Below are 17,164 nucleotides of genomic sequence, written 5' to 3' on the forward strand. Positions count from 1 at the left end.
AGCAAGGGCCTCGCACCTTCTGATGCATCAGGTAGGTGCACAATAGCATAGCCTAACCCTCTGTACTTTGGTCTATATTGATGCGGGACATAGACAGCCAGCTGATGACCAATCCATTAGTGCAATGGATGGCTGGAAGCATTTGTCTTTGCCTTTGCAATACCACAGAAGCAATGCATGGTCAATGTACAGCAATGACACACCTGTGTGAACAGCCAGGAGACCCCCCCCCCCCCCCATGTTATGTTACATAGTTACATAGTTAGTACGGTCGAAAAAAGACATATGTCCATCAAGTTCAACCAGGGAATTAAGGGGTAGGGGTGTGGCGCGATATTGGGGAAGGGATGAGATTTTATATTTCTTCATAAGCATTAATCTTATTTTGTCAATTAGGAACATTCAGCACCCACCCGCTATCAAGGCAGCTGCCTATCATGTCATGCCCTACCTGCACAGGTGTGCTGGCTACTCAAATGATCCAATTAAGGAGGCCATTTAGTCAGCAGCAGCAGAAGTCCTGTGCCTGGACGCTCCAACAGCGGCCAGACACAAGCAGAAGCAGAAGCAGCAGAAGCAGCAGCAGCACCACCTTTTGTTTTTTGGCTGCAGCAGCAGCAAGGCCCACAGGGCTGGCTAGCTGGCTAGCCAGCAAGCAGGTAGCAATGAAAGTAGGAATCTTTCTTTTTAACCCTGTAAGGGGGTGGTGCACTGTACCCGAAGATACTGCCATATCGGGTCAATGCATAGGGCGACGGAAGCAAGCTTCGAAATCGGCCCCCGTTCTCAAAAATCCATTTAATATATGGTCCCCAGATAGGGGACGTATCAGATATTAAACTGATAAGAACAGATACTACACTTGATCTTAGCCAAAAGGCCGAGAAGCGATAACCGTGAAAGGGGCGGGCCCAACAAGGTGCCCTTCATGGGCACTATCACTGCTTGCTGTCAGGGAGGCTGCCAGACAATTTTCCATGCACACTCTGGGCTGGGGGGCAGTCAACCACCAGTACACACAGCAGAACCTTAACCCATACCATTATTGCTAAGCAGCAAGACAGGGGCCCATTGCACTCCCACGGGGCCTTTTTAAATGCAATCCATAACCCGGATTTGCCAGGAACCCTTCTTACTCCTCCTACTTGCATGTGACACTGGGCTTAGGATCTGCATAGGAAACACACACACAAGCACACACCTACCTTTGTTGCCTGCAGATGCCTCCTTGGCTGTCCCCAAACGGTATCAAACCAACACCCACGGGAAGCTGTAAGCATAGAGGACATGCCTGCACCCCATTGGACTTACCTGTGTGGGTTAAACCCGGGTTATTTGACAACCTATGGCGGTGATGGTTCTGCTCAGGCAGAGCAGTGCTGATGCTCCTCATAAAGCTGTCGCTGCTGTGAAGGTTCTAGGTGACATCACAAATCCCTATGGTTACATACACAACAAAGCTGGGTTGTTGTTGTTTACACTCTGCAAGGCCTGTGGAAGTGAGTGACATCATAGCACTGTAGTTCTGAGGGTTCTAGATGGATGCAACAATCTCCTGTTGCTTCTATGAAGGCCATAATAGACGACATCACCAAACAGCTCCATAGTCACATACACAGCAAAGGAGAGATGTTGTTTACACCTAGTGATGTCAGTGGTATTGAGTGACATCTCAGCACAGTGCTAAGGCTCCTGGGCCTGGACACAGCAGCGGCTGCAATATCTCAACGGAGAATACGTTTATATATATGTGTGTGTGTGCGCGTATATATATATATATATATATATATATATATATATATATATATTTCTCCGCCGAAATCACTTTTAAACCCATTTCCACCTTTTTTTCCCTTCTCTTCCTCTTACTTTTTTTTCACGTTTTTTTAAGTTTTTCTCCTTTTCGCCTCTTTTCTGGGCGTATTCTTCTTCTTTTTCTTCTTTTTTTTCGTCTAATGCATACCCCATCAGTGCAGCAATGCTTATTCAATACCGCCAGCAGATGGAGACACTGGGGGATAATTTTCTAAGGATTTATACTGATTTTTCCTGTCTGAATTTGTCGCACAGAAAGTTGCAGGCCAAATATGTGTGACATTTCTGCGACTTTAGCTTCTAGAGCATTTTTACAACATTATACATAGGTGCTGAATACATAAAAAGCGACTGTTCAGCGACAGACAAGTCGCATCGGCTGAAAGTAGGCCAGAATGTCAGTCCATGTTGGAGCAGGTTTAGATACAGTCTAAAGTATAGATCTCAAAGTCTGTGCACAGAATTTAGCAAGGGCCTCGCACCTTCTGATGCATCAGGTAGGTGCACAATAGCATAGCCTAACCCTCTGTACTTTGGTCTATATTGATGCGGGACATAGACAGCCAGCTGATGACCAATCCATTAGTGCAATGGATGGCTGGAAGCATTTGTCTTTGCCTTTGCAATACCACAGAAGCAATGCATGGTCAATGTACAGCAATGACACACCTGTGTGAACAGCCAGGAGACCCCCCCCCCCCCCATGTTATGTTACATAGTTACATAGTTAGTACGGTCGAAAAAAGACATATGTCCATCAAGTTCAACCAGGGAATTAAGGGGTAGGGGTGTGGCGCGATATTGGGGAAGGGATGAGATTTTATATTTCTTCATAAGCATTAATCTTATTTTGTCAATTAGGAACATTCAGCACCCACCCGCTATCAAGGCAGCTGCCTATCATGTCATGCCCTACCTGCACAGGTGTGCTGGCTACTCAAATGATCCAATTAAGGAGGCCATTTAGTCAGCAGCAGCAGAAGTCCTGTGCCTGGACGCTCCAACAGCGGCCAGACACAAGCAGAAGCAGAAGCAGCAGAAGCAGCAGCAGCACCACCTTTTGTTTTTTGGCTGCAGCAGCAGCAAGGCCCACAGGGCTGGCTAGCTGGCTAGCCAGCAAGCAGGTAGCAATGAAAGTAGGAATCTTTCTTTTTAACCCTGTAAGGGGGTGGTGCACTGTACCCGAAGATACTGCCATATCGGGTCAATGCATAGGGCGACGGAAGCAAGCTTCGAAATCGGCCCCCGTTCTCAAAAATCCATTTAATATATGGTCCCCAGATAGGGGACGTATCAGATATTAAACTGATAAGAACAGATACTACACTTGATCTTAGCCAAAAGGCCGAGAAGCGATAACCGTGAAAGGGGCGGGCCCAACAAGGTGCCCTTCATGGGCACTATCACTGCTTGCTGTCAGGGAGGCTGCCAGACAATTTTCCATGCACACTCTGGGCTGGGGGGCAGTCAACCACCAGTACACACAGCAGAACCTAAACCCATACCATTATTGCTAAGCAGCAAGACAGGGGCCCATTGCACTCCCACGGGGCCTTTTTAAATGCAATCCATAACCCGGATTTGCCAGGAACCCTTCTTACTCCTCCTACTTGCATGTGACACTGGGCTTAGGATCTGCATAGGAAACACACACACAAGCACACACCTACCTTTGTTGCCTGCAGATGCCTCCTTGGCTGTCCCCAAACGGTATCAAACCAACACCCACGGGAAGCTGTAAGCATAGAGGACATGCCTGCACCCCATTGGACTTACCTGTGTGGGTTAAACCCGGGTTATTTGACAACCTATGGCGGTGATGGTTCTGCTCAGGCAGAGCAGTGCTGATGCTCCTCATAAAGCTGTCGCTGCTGTGAAGGTTCTAGGTGACATCACAAATCCCTATGGTTACATACACAACAAAGCTGGGTTGTTGTTGTTTACACTCTGCAAGGCCTGTGGAAGTGAGTGACATCATAGCACTGTAGTTCTGAGGGTTCTAGATGGATGCAACAATCTCCTGTTGCTTCTATGAAGGCCATAATAGACGACATCACCAAACAGCTCCATAGTCACATACACAGCAAAGGAGAGATGTTGTTTACACCTAGTGATGTCAGTGGTATTGAGTGACATCACAGCACAGTGCTAAGGCTCCTGGGCCTGGACACAGCAGCGGCTGCAATATCTCAACGGAGAATACGTTTATATATATGTGTGTGTGTGCGCGTATATATATATATATATATTTCTCCGCCGAAATCACTTTTAAGCCCATTTCCACCTTTTTTTCCCTTCTCTTCCTCTTACTTTTTTTTCACGTTTTTTTACGTTTTTCTCCTTTTCGCCTCTTTTCTGGGCGTATTATTCTTCTTTTTCTTCTTTTTTTTCGTCTAATGCATACCCCATCAGTGCAGCAATGCTTATTCAATACCGCCAGCAGATGGAGACACTGGGGGATAATTTTCTAAGGATTTATACTGATTTTTCCTGTCTGGATTTGTCGCACAGAAAGTTGCAGGCCAAATATGTGTGACATTTCTGCGACTTTAGCTTCTAGAGCATTTTTACAACATTATACATAGGTGCTGAATACATAAAAAGCGACTGTTCAGCGACAGACAAGTCGCATCGGCTGAAAGTAGGCCAGAATGTCAGTCCATGTTGGAGCAGGTTTAGATACAGTCTAAAGTATAGATCTCAAAGTCTGTGCACAGAATTTAGCAAGGGCCTCGCACCTTCTGATGCATCAGGTAGGTGCACAATAGCATAGCCTAACCCTCTGTACTTTGGTCTATATTGATGCGGGACATAGACAGCCAGCTGATGACCAATCCATTAGTGCAATGGATGGCTGGAAGCATTTGTCTTTGCCTTTGCAATACCACAGAAGCAATGCATGGTCAATGTACAGCAATGACACACCTGTGTGAACAGCCAGGAGACCCCCCCCCCCCCCATGTTATGTTACATAGTTACATAGTTAGTACGGTCGAAAAAAGACATATGTCCATCAAGTTCAACCAGGGAATTAAGGGGTAGGGGTGTGGCGCGATATTGGGGAAGGGATGAGATTTTATATTTCTTCATAAGCATTAATCTTATTTTGTCAATTAGGAACATTCAGCACCCACCCGCTATCAAGGCAGCTGCCTATCATGTCATGCCCTACCTGCACAGGTGTGCTGGCTACTCAAATGATCCAATTAAGGAGGCCATTTAGTCAGCAGCAGCAGAAGTCCTGTGCCTGGACGCTCCAACAGCGGCCAGACACAAGCAGAAGCAGAAGCAGCAGAAGCAGCAGCAGCACCACCTTTTGTTTTTTGGCTGCAGCAGCAGCAAGGCCCACAGGGCTGGCTAGCTGGCTAGCCAGCAAGCAGGTAGCAATGAAAGTAGGAATCTTTCTTTTTAACCCTGTAAGGGGGTGGTGCACTGTACCCGAAGATACTGCCATATCGGGTCAATGCATATGGCGACGGAAGCAAGCTTCGAAATCGGCCCCCGTTCTCAAAAATCCATTTAATATATGGTCCCCAGATAGGGGACGTATCAGATATTAAACTGATAAGAACAGATTTTTTTTTTTTTTTTTTTTTTTTTATCTAAAGCCGAGGAACGTGCTTTCGATTCACCCAAAGTGCAAGAAAAAGTGCAAACGTGTTACACTAAAAAAAACGTGCACAAAGGATGCGGTCTATCGCAAGCCCTTCTCCGATAGGAGAGAGGCCCCCCAACAAACCTTACCCTTCGCCTCCGGACCAAAAGGTACCTGCGAGGTTCCAGGTTCGATGTCCCTTTTCGCCGAAGCTACTAGGAGACCACAAATGCTCCCGGCATCCCCCTTGGCGTTAGCCAAGGTATCTGCCCGCAGAGCCGATTACGGTAGGTACCCTGCGAAGCAGGAGTACCCGGGGTGTTTGCAGGGAGGTGCGGAACCTAATGGCCACACACACCTCCCCTAGACCGCCAGGAGGGACACCCAGAAGGGCTACCGCATCCTGACAAATCCTGTGAACACACAACACGCAAAAAGTGACACAGTGAGACAAAAAATAAATAAATAAGTGAATGTGTGCAGATATACTGCCCGGACATCCGGCCGGATCTATAAAAATTTCTCTGATCCTAGCCAGAAGGCCGGGAATCAAGAGGTGAGTGCCACAAGGTGAAGAGATTATGGTGCCCGTGCTTCAACTCAGTGAGCCTATTCTCCCAGTGAGTTTCGGCACCTCGGGGTCACCACTCCCCGAGGCACAAAAGTACCTCGGCTCTAGACCCTCTCAGCCTCATGGCGAGACCCGGAGGGAACAGGTCACATCGGGGCAGCCGTCGAGCTGATTCCTCAGAACCAGCCCCGGAAAGCCCTGGTACACCTGCATCCTCCATGCAGCACCCATCCCCACCAGCATGAAAACTGATAAGAACAGATACTACACTTGATCTTAGCCAAAAGGCCGAGAAGCGATAACCGTGAAAGGGGCGGGCCCAACAAGGTGCCCTTCATGGGCACTATCACTGCTTGCTGTCAGGGAGGCTGCCAGACAATTTTCCATGCACACTCTGGGCTGGGGGGCAGTCAACCACCAGTACACACAGCAGAACCTAAACCCATACCATTATTGCTAAGCAGCAAGACAGGGGCCCATTGCACTCCCACGGGGCCTTTTTAAATGCAATCCATAACCCGGATTTGCCAGGAACCCTTCTTACTCCTCCTACTTGCATGTGACACTGGGCTTAGGATCTGCATAGGAAACACACACACAAGCACACACCTACCTTTGTTGCCTGCAGATGCCTCCTTGGCTGTCCCCAAACGGTATCAAACCAACACCCACGGGAAGCTGTAAGCATAGAGGACATGCCTGCACCCCATTGGACTTACCTGTGTGGGTTAAACCCGGGTTATTTGACAACCTATGGCGGTGATGGTTCTGCTCAGGCAGAGCAGTGCTGATGCTCCTCATAAAGCTGTCGCTGCTGTGAAGGTTCTAGGTGACATCACAAATCCCTATGGTTACATACACAACAAAGCTGGGTTGTTGTTGTTTACACTCTGCAAGGCCTGTGGAAGTGAGTGACATCATAGCACTGTAGTTCTGAGGGTTCTAGATGGATGCAACAATCTCCTGTTGCTTCTATGAAGGCCATAATAGACGACATCACCAAACAGCTCCATAGTCACATACACAGCAAAGGAGAGATGTTGTTTACACCTAGTGATGTCAGTGGTATTGAGTGACATCACAGCACAGTGCTAAGGCTCCTGGGCCTGGACACAGCAGCGGCTGCAATATCTCAACGGAGAATACGTTTATATATATGTGTGTGTGTGCGCGTATATATATATATATATATATATATATATATATATATATATATTTCTCCGCCGAAATCACTTTTAAACCCATTTCCACCTTTTTTTCCCTTCTCTTCCTCTTACTTTTTTTTCACGTTTTTTTACGTTTTTCTCCTTTTCGCCTCTTTTCTGGGCGTATTATTCTTCTTTTTCTTCTTTTTCTTCGTCTAATGCATACCCCATCAGTGCAGCAATGCTTATTCAATACCGCCAGCAGATGGAGACACTGGGGGATAATTTTCTAAGGATTTATACTGATTTTTCCTGTCTGAATTTGTCGCACAGAAAGTTGCAGGCCAAATATGTGTGACATTTCTGCGACTTTAGCTTCTAGAGCATTTTTACAACATTATACATAGGTGCTGAATACATAAAAAGCGACTGTTCAGCGACAGACAAGTCGCATCGGCTGAAAGTAGGCCAGAATGTCAGTCCATGTTGGAGCAGGTTTAGATACAGTCTAAAGTATAGATCTCAAAGTCTGTGCACAGAATTTAGCAAGGGCCTCGCACCTTCTGATGCATCAGGTAGGTGCACAATAGCATAGCCTAACCCTCTGTACTTTGGTCTATATTGATGCGGGACATAGACAGCCAGCTGATGACCAATCCATTAGTGCAATGGATGGCTGGAAGCATTTGTCTTTGCCTTTGCAATACCACAGAAGCAATGCATGGTCAATGTACAGCAATGACACACCTGTGTGAACAGCCAGGAGACCCCCCCCCCCCATGTTATGTTACATAGTTACATAGTTAGTACGGTCGAAAAAAGACATATGTCCATCAAGTTCAACCAGGGAATTAAGGGGTAGGGGTGTGGCGCGATATTGGGGAAGGGATGAGATTTTATATTTCTTCATAAGCATTAATCTTATTTTGTCAATTAGGAACATTCAGCACCCACCCGCTATCAAGGCAGCTGCCTATCATGTCATGCCCTACCTGCACAGGTGTGCTGGCTACTCAAATGATCCAATTAAGGAGGCCATTTAGTCAGCAGCAGCAGAAGTCCTGTGCCTGGACGCTCCAACAGCGGCCAGACACAAGCAGAAGCAGAAGCAGCAGAAGCAGCAGCAGCACCACCTTTTGTTTTTTGGCTGCAGCAGCAGCAAGGCCCACAGGGCTGGCTAGCTGGCTAGCCAGCAAGCAGGTAGCAATGAAAGTAGGAATCTTTCTTTTTAACCCTGTAAGGGGGTGGTGCACTGTACCCGAAGATACTGCCATATCGGGTCAATGCATAGGGCGACGGAAGCAAGCTTCGAAATCGGCCCCCGTTCTCAAAAATCCATTTAATATATGGTCCCCAGATAGGGGACGTATCAGATATTAAACTGATAAGAACAGATACTACACTTGATCTTAGCCAAAAGGCCGAGAAGCGATAACCGTGAAAGGGGCGGGCCCAACAAGGTGCCCTTCATGGGCACTATCACTGCTTGCTGTCAGGGAGGCTGCCAGACAATTTTCCATGCACACTCTGGGCTGGGGGGCAGTCAACCACCAGTACACACAGCAGAACCTAAACCCATACCATTATTGCTAAGCAGCAAGACAGGGGCCCATTGCACTCCCACGGGGCCTTTTTAAATGCAATCCATAACCCGGATTTGCCAGGAACCCTTCTTACTCCTCCTACTTGCATGTGACACTGGGCTTAGGATCTGCATAGGAAACACACACACAAGCACACACCTACCTTTGTTGCCTGCAGATGCCTCCTTGGCTGTCCCCAAACGGTATCAAACCAACACCCACGGGAAGCTGTAAGCATAGAGGACATGCCTGCACCCCATTGGACTTACCTGTGTGGGTTAAACCCGGGTTATTTGACAACCTATGGCGGTGATGGTTCTGCTCAGGCAGAGCAGTGCTGATGCTCCTCATAAAGCTGTCGCTGCTGTGAAGGTTCTAGGTGACATCACAAATCCCTATGGTTACATACACAACAAAGCTGGGTTGTTGTTGTTTACACTCTGCAAGGCCTGTGGAAGTGAGTGACATCATAGCACTGTAGTTCTGAGGGTTCTAGATGGATGCAACAATCTCCTGTTGCTTCTATGAAGGCCATAATAGACGACATCACCAAACAGCTCCATAGTCACATACACAGCAAAGGAGAGATGTTGTTTACACCTAGTGATGTCAGTGGTATTGAGTGACATCACAGCACAGTGCTAAGGCTCCTGGGCCTGGACACAGCAGCGGCTGCAATATCTCAACGGAGAATACGTTTATATATATGTGTGTGTGTGCGCGTATATATATATATATATATATATATATATATATATATATATATATTTCTCCGCCGAAATCACTTTTAAACCCATTTCCACCTTTTTTTCCCTTCTCTTCCTCTTACTTTTTTTTCACGTTTTTTTACGTTTTTCTCCTTTTCGCCTCTTTTCTGGGCGTATTATTCTTCTTTTTCTTCTTTTTTTTCGTCTAATGCATACCCCATCAGTGCAGCAATGCTTATTCAATACCGCCAGCAGATGGAGACACTGGGGGATAATTTTCTAAGGATTTATACTGATTTTTCCTGTCTGAATTTGTCGCACAGAAAGTTGCAGGCCAAATATGTGTGACATTTCTGCGACTTTAGCTTCTAGAGCATTTTTACAACATTATACATAGGTGCTGAATACATAAAAAGCGACTGTTCAGCGACAGACAAGTCGCATCGGCTGAAAGTAGGCCAGAATGTCAGTCCATGTTGGAGCAGGTTTAGATACAGTCTAAAGTATAGATCTCAAAGTCTGTGCACAGAATTTAGCAAGGGCCTCGCACCTTCTGATGCATCAGGTAGGTGCACAATAGCATAGCCTAACCCTCTGTACTTTGGTCTATATTGATGCGGGACATAGACAGCCAGCTGATGACCAATCCATTAGTGCAATGGATGGCTGGAAGCATTTGTCTTTGCCTTTGCAATACCACAGAAGCAATGCATGGTCAATGTACAGCAATGACACACCTGTGTGAACAGCCAGGAGACCCCCCCCCCCCCATGTTATGTTACATAGTTACATAGTTAGTACGGTCGAAAAAAGACATATGTCCATCAAGTTCAACCAGGGAATTAAGGGGTAGGGGTGTGGCGCGATATTGGGGAAGGGATGAGATTTTATATTTCTTCATAAGCATTAATCTTATTTTGTCAATTAGGAACATTCAGCACCCACCCGCTATCAAGGCAGCTGCCTATCATGTCATGCCCTACCTGCACAGGTGTGCTGGCTACTCAAATGATCCAATTAAGGAGGCCATTTAGTCAGCAGCAGCAGAAGTCCTGTGCCTGGACGCTCCAACAGCGGCCAGACACAAGCAGAAGCAGAAGCAGCAGAAGCAGCAGCAGCACCACCTTTTGTTTTTTGGCTGCAGCAGCAGCAAGGCCCACAGGGCTGGCTAGCTGGCTAGCCAGCAAGCAGATAGCAATGTAAGTAGGAATCTTTCTTTTTAACCCTGTAAGGGGGTGGTGCACTGTACCCGAAGATACTGCCATATCGGGTCAATGCATAGGGCGACGGAAGCAAGCTTCGAAATCGGCCCCCGTTCTCAAAAATCCATTTAATATATGGTCCCCAGATAGGGGACGTATCAGATATTAAACTGATAAGAACAGATACTACACTTGATCTTAGCCAAAAGGCCGAGAAGCGATAACCGTGAAAGGGGCGGGCCCAACAAGGTGCCCTTCATGGGCACTATCACTGCTTGCTGTCAGGGAGGCTGCCAGACAATTTTCCATGCACACTCTGGGCTGGGGGGCAGTCAACCACCAGTACACACAGCAGAACCTAAACCCATACCATTATTGCTAAGCAGCAAGACAGGGGCCCATTGCACTCCCACGGGGCCTTTTTAAATGCAATCCATAACCCGGATTTGCCAGGAACCCTTCTTACTCCTCCTACTTGCATGTGACACTGGGCTTAGGATCTGCATAGGAAACACACACACAAGCACACACCTACCTTTGTTGCCTGCAGATGCCTCCTTGGCTGTCCCCAAACGGTATCAAACCAACACCCACGGGAAGCTGTAAGCATAGAGGACATGCCTGCACCCCATTGGACTTACCTGTGTGGGTTAAACCCGGGTTATTTGACAACCTATGGCGGTGATGGTTCTGCTCAGGCAGAGCAGTGCTGATGCTCCTCATAAAGCTGTCGCTGCTGTGAAGGTTCTAGGTGACATCACAAATCCCTATGGTTACATACACAACAAAGCTGGGTTGTTGTTGTTTACACTCTGCAAGGCCTGTGGAAGTGAGTGACATCATAGCACTGTAGTTCTGAGGGTTCTAGATGGATTCAACAATCTCCTGTTGCTTCTATGAAGGCCATAATAGACGACATCACCAAACAGCTCCATAGTCACATACACAGCAAAGGAGAGATGTTGTTTACACCTAGTGATGTCAGTGGTATTGAGTGACATCACAGCACAGTGCTAAGGCTCCTGGGCCTGGACACAGCAGCGGCTGCAATATCTCAACGGAGAATACGTTTATATATATGTGTGTGTGTGCGCGTATATATATATATATATATATATATATATATATATATATATATATATTTCTCCGCCGAAATCACTTTTAAACCCATTTCCACCTTTTTTTCCCTTCTCTTCCTCTTACTTTTTTTTCACGTTTTTTTACGTTTTTCTCCTTTTCGCCTCTTTTCTGGGCGTATTATTCTTCTTTTTCTTCTTTTTTTTCGTCTAATGCATACCCCATCAGTGCAGCAATGCTTATTCAATACCGCCAGCAGATGGAGACACTGGGGGATAATTTTCTAAGGATTTATACTGATTTTTCCTGTCTGAATTTGTCGCACAGAAAGTTGCAGGCCAAATATGTGTGACATTTCTGCGACTTTAGCTTCTAGAGCATTTTTACAACATTATACATAGGTGCTGAATACATAAAAAGCGACTGTTCAGCGACAGACAAGTCGCATCGGCTGAAAGTAGGCCAGAATGTCAGTCCATGTTGGAGCAGGTTTAGATACAGTCTAAAGTATAGATCTCAAAGTCTGTGCACAGAATTTAGCAAGGGCCTCGCACCTTCTGATGCATCAGGTAGGTGCACAATAGCATAGCCTAACCCTCTGTACTTTGGTCTATATTGATGCGGGACATAGACAGCCAGCTGATGACCAATCCATTAGTGCAATGGATGGCTGGAAGCATTTGTCTTTGCCTTTGCAATACCACAGAAGCAATGCATGGTCAATGTACAGCAATGACACACCTGTGTGAACAGCCAGGAGACCCCCCCCCCCCCCCCCATGTTATGTTACATAGTTACATAGTTAGTACGGTCGAAAAAAGACATATGTCCATCAAGTTCAACCAGGGAATTAAGGGGTAGGGGTGTGGCGCGATATTGGGGAAGGGATGAGATTTTATATTTCTTCATAAGCATTAATCTTATTTTGTCAATTAGGAACATTCAGCACCCACCCGCTATCAAGGCAGCTGCCTATCATGTCATGCCCTACCTGCACAGGTGTGCTGGCTACTCAAATGATCCAATTAAGGAGGCCATTTAGTCAGCAGCAGCAGAAGTCCTGTGCCTGGACGCTCCAACAGCGGCCAGACACAAGCAGAAGCAGAAGCAGCAGAAGCAGCAGCAGCAGCAAGGCCCACAGGGCTGGCTAGCTGGCTAGCCAGCAAGCAGGTAGCAATGAAAGTAGGAATCTTTCTTTTTAACCCTGTAAGGGGGTGGTGCACTGTACCCGAAGATACTGCCATATCGGGTCAATGCATAGGGCGACGGAAGCAAGCTTCGAAATCGGCCCCCGTTCTCAAAAATCCATTTAATATATGGTCCCCAGATAGGGGACGTATCAGATATTAAACTGATAAGAACAGATACTACACTTGATCTTAGCCAAAAGGCCGAGAAGCGATAACCGTGAAAGGGGCGGGCCCAACAAGGTGCCCTTCATGGGCACTATCACTGCTTGCTGTCAGGGAGGCTGCCAGACAATTTTCCATGCACACTCTGGGCTGGGGGGCAGTCAACCACCAGTACACACAGCAGAACCTAAACCCATACCATTATTGCTAAGCAGCAAGACAGGGGCCCATTGCACTCCCACGGGGCCTTTTTAAATGCAATCCATAACCCGGATTTGCCAGGAACCCTTCTTACTCCTCCTACTTGCATGTGACACTGGGCTTAGGATCTGCATAGGAAACACACACACAAGCACACACCTACCTTTGTTGCCTGCAGATGCCTCCTTGGCTGTCCCCAAACGGTATCAAACCAACACCCACGGGAAGCTGTAAGCATAGAGGACATGCCTGCACCCCATTGGACTTACCTGTGTGGGTTAAACCCGGGTTATTTGACAACCTATGGCGGTGATGGTTCTGCTCAGGCAGAGCAGTGCTGATGCTCCTCATAAAGCTGTCGCTGCTGTGAAGGTTCTAGGTGACATCACAAATCCCTATGGTTACATACACAACAAAGCTGGGTTGTTGTTGTTTACACTCTGCAAGGCCTGTGGAAGTGAGTGACATCATAGCACTGTAGTTCTGAGGGTTCTAGATGGATGCAACAATCTCCTGTTGCTTCTATGAAGGCCATAATAGACGACATCACCAAACAGCTCCATAGTCACATACACAGCAAAGGAGAGATGTTGTTTACACCTAGTGATGTCAGTGGTATTGAGTGACATCACAGCACAGTGCTAAGGCTCCTGGGCCTGGACACAGCAGCGGCTGCAATATCTCAACGGAGAATACGTTTATATATATGTGTGTGTGTGCGCGTATATATATATATATATATATATATATATATATATATATATATATTTCTCCGCCGAAATCACTTTTAAACCCATTTCCACCTTTTTTTCCCTTCTCTTCCTCTTACTTTTTTTTCACGTTTTTTTACGTTTTTCTCCTTTTCGCCTCTTTTCTGGGCGTATTATTCTTCTTTTTCTTCTTTTTTTTCGTCTAATGCATACCCCATCAGTGCAGCAATGCTTATTCAATACCGCCAGCAGATGGAGACACTGGGGGATAATTTTCTAAGGATTTATACTGATTTTTCCTGTCTGAATTTGTCGCACAGAAAGTTGCAGGCCAAATATGTGTGACATTTCTGCGACTTTAGCTTCTAGAGCATTTTTACAACATTATACATAGGTGCTGAATACATAAAAAGCGACTGTTCAGCGACAGACAAGTCGCATCGGCTGAAAGTAGGCCAGAATGTCAGTCCATGTTGGAGCAGGTTTAGATACAGTCTAAAGTATAGATCTCAAAGTCTGTGCACAGAATTTAGCAAGGGCCTCGCACCTTCTGATGCATCAGGTAGGTGCACAATAGCATAGCCTAACCCTCTGTACTTTGGTCTATATTGATGCGGGACATAGACAGCCAGCTGATGACCAATCCATTAGTGCAATGGATGGCTGGAAGCATTTGTCTTTGCCTTTGCAATACCACAGAAGCAATGCATGGTCAATGTACAGCAATGACACACCTGTGTGAACAGCCAGGAGACCCCCCCCCCCCCATGTTATGTTACATAGTTACATAGTTAGTACGGTCGAAAAAAGACATATGTCCATCAAGTTCAACCAGGGAATTAAGGGGTAGGGGTGTGGCGCGATATTGGGGAAGGGATGAGATTTTATATTTCTTCATAAGCATTAATCTTATTTTGTCAATTAGGAACATTCAGCACCCACCCGCTATCAAGGCAGCTGCCTATCATGTCATGCCCTACCTGCACAGGTGTGCTGGCTACTCAAATGATCCAATTAAGGAGGCCATTTAGTCAGCAGCAGCAGAAGTCCTGTGCCTGGACGCTCCAACAGCGGCCAGACACAAGCAGAAGCAGAAGCAGCAGAAGCAGCAGCAGCACCACCTTTTGTTTTTTGGCTGCAGCAGCAGCAAGGCCCACAGGGCTGGCTAGCTGGCTAGCCAGCAAGTAGGTAGCAATGAAAGTAGGAATCTTTCTTTTTAACCCTGTAAGGGGTTGGTGCACTGTACCCGAAGATACTGCCATATCGGGTCAATGCATAGGGCGACGGAAGCAAGCTTCGAAATCGGCCCCCGTTCTCAAAAATCCATTTAATATATGGTCCCCAGATAGGGGACGTATCAGATATTAAACTGATAAGAACAGATACTACACTTGATCTTAGCCAAAAGGCCGAGAAGCGATAACCGTGAAAGGGGCGGGCCCAACAAGGTGCCCTTCATGGGCACTATCACTGCTTGCTGTCAGGGAGGCTGCCAGACAATTTTCCATGCACACTCTGGGCTGGGGGGCAGTCAACCACCAGTACACACAGCAGAACCTAAACCCATACCATTATTGCTAAGCAGCAAGACAGGGGCCCATTGCACTCCCACGGGGCCTTTTTAAATGCAATCCATAACCCGGATTTGCCAGGAACCCTTCTTACTCCTCCTACTTGCATGTGACACTGGGCTTAGGATCTGCATAGGAAACACACACACAAGCACACACCTACCTTTGTTGCCTGCAGATGCCTCCTTGGCTGTCCCCAAACGGTATCAAACCAACACCCACGGGAAGCTGTAAGCATAGAGGACATGCCTGCACCCCATTGGACTTACCTGTGTGGGTTAAACCCGGGTTATTTGACAACCTATGGCGGTGATGGTTCTGCTCAGGCAGAGCAGTGCTGATGCTCCTCATAAAGCTGTCGCTGCTGTGAAGGTTCTAGGTGACATCACAAATCCCTATGGTTACATACACAACAAAGCTGGGTTGTTGTTGTTTACACTCTGCAAGGCCTGTGGAAGTGAGTGACATCATAGCACTGTAGTTCTGAGGGTTCTAGATGGATGCAACAATCTCCTGTTGCTTCTATGAAGGCCATAATAGACGACATCACCAAACAGCTCCATAGTCACATACACAGCAAAGGAGAGATGTTGTTTACACCTAGTGATGTCAGTGGTATTGAGTGACATCACAGCACAGTGCTAAGGCTCCTGGGCCTGGACACAGCAGCGGCTGCAATATCTCAACGGAGAATACGTTTATATATATGTGTGTGTGTGCGCGTATATATATATATATATATATATATATATATATATATATATATATATATTTCTCCGCCGAAATCACTTTTAAACCCATTTCCACCTTTTTTTCCCTTCTCTTCCTCTTACTTTTTTTTCACGTTTTTTTACGTTTTTCTCCTTTTCGCCTCTTTTCTGGGCGTATTATTCTTCTTTTTCTTCTTTTTTTTCGTCTAATGCATACCCCATCAGTGCAGCAATGCTTATTCAATACCGCCAGCAGATGGAGACACTGGGGGATAATTTTCTAAGGATTTATACTGATTTTTCCTGTCTGAATTTGTCGCACAGAAAGTTGCAGGCCAAATATGTGTGACATTTCTGCGACTTTAGCTTCTAGAGCATTTTTACAACATTATACATAGGTGCTGAATACATAAAAAGCGACTGTTCAGCGACAGACAAGTCGCATCGGCTGAAAGTAGGCCAGAATGTCAGTCCATGTTGGAGCAGGTTTAGATACAGTCTAAAGTATAGATCTCAAAGTCTGTGCACAGAATTTAGCAAGGGCCTCGCACCTTCTGATGCATCAGGTAGGTGCACAATAGCATAGCCTAACCCTCTGTACTTTGGTCTATATTGATGCGGGACATAGACAGCCAGCTGATGACCAATCCATTAGTGCAATGGATGGCTGGAAGCATTTGTCTTTGCCTTTGCAATACCACAGAAGCAATGCATGGTCAATGTACAGCAATGACACACCTGTGTGAACAGCCAGGAGACCCCCCCCCCCCCCCCCATGTTATGTTACATAGTTACATAGTTAGTACGGTCGAAAAAAGACATATGTCCATCAAGTTCAACCAGGGAATTAAGGGGTAGGGGTGTGGCGCGATATTGGGGAAGGGATGAGATTTTATATTTCTTCATAAGCATTAATCTTATTTTG

At 46.4% G+C, this 17,164-nt stretch overlaps 7 non-coding genes and 1 pseudogene across 7 annotated transcripts; all 8 read right to left on the reverse strand.

The window, feature by feature from the left end:
- Positions 1-701: 701 nt before the first annotated feature.
- Positions 702-892, reverse strand: LOC130315261 (U2 spliceosomal RNA). Its single transcript, XR_008862816.1, has one exon. It is a non-coding gene; the product is annotated as a U2 spliceosomal RNA (small nuclear RNA).
- Positions 893-2,981: 2,089 nt separating this feature from the next.
- LOC130315262 (U2 spliceosomal RNA) lies at positions 2,982-3,172 on the reverse strand. The gene has a single exon (XR_008862817.1). It is a non-coding gene; the product is annotated as a U2 spliceosomal RNA (small nuclear RNA).
- Positions 3,173-5,237: 2,065 nt separating this feature from the next.
- On the reverse strand, positions 5,238-5,428 carry LOC130315232 (U2 spliceosomal RNA). Its single transcript, XR_008862799.1, has one exon. It is a non-coding gene; the product is annotated as a U2 spliceosomal RNA (small nuclear RNA).
- A 693-nt stretch (positions 5,429-6,121) lies between these two features.
- Positions 6,122-6,281, reverse strand: LOC130315234 (U2 spliceosomal RNA; annotated as a pseudogene).
- A 2,087-nt stretch (positions 6,282-8,368) lies between these two features.
- On the reverse strand, positions 8,369-8,559 carry LOC130315263 (U2 spliceosomal RNA). Its single transcript, XR_008862818.1, has one exon. It is a non-coding gene; the product is annotated as a U2 spliceosomal RNA (small nuclear RNA).
- A 2,090-nt stretch (positions 8,560-10,649) lies between these two features.
- LOC130315264 (U2 spliceosomal RNA) lies at positions 10,650-10,840 on the reverse strand. Its single transcript, XR_008862819.1, has one exon. It is a non-coding gene; the product is annotated as a U2 spliceosomal RNA (small nuclear RNA).
- A 2,067-nt stretch (positions 10,841-12,907) lies between these two features.
- Positions 12,908-13,098, reverse strand: LOC130315266 (U2 spliceosomal RNA). Its single transcript, XR_008862821.1, has one exon. It is a non-coding gene; the product is annotated as a U2 spliceosomal RNA (small nuclear RNA).
- A 2,090-nt stretch (positions 13,099-15,188) lies between these two features.
- LOC130315186 (U2 spliceosomal RNA) lies at positions 15,189-15,379 on the reverse strand. The gene has a single exon (XR_008862761.1). It is a non-coding gene; the product is annotated as a U2 spliceosomal RNA (small nuclear RNA).
- Positions 15,380-17,164: the final 1,785 nt, after the last annotated feature.

Source organism: Hyla sarda, unplaced genomic scaffold (genome assembly GCF_029499605.1).
Source record: "Hyla sarda isolate aHylSar1 unplaced genomic scaffold, aHylSar1.hap1 scaffold_186, whole genome shotgun sequence".
Taxonomy (NCBI): Eukaryota; Metazoa; Chordata; class Amphibia; order Anura; family Hylidae; genus Hyla; species Hyla sarda.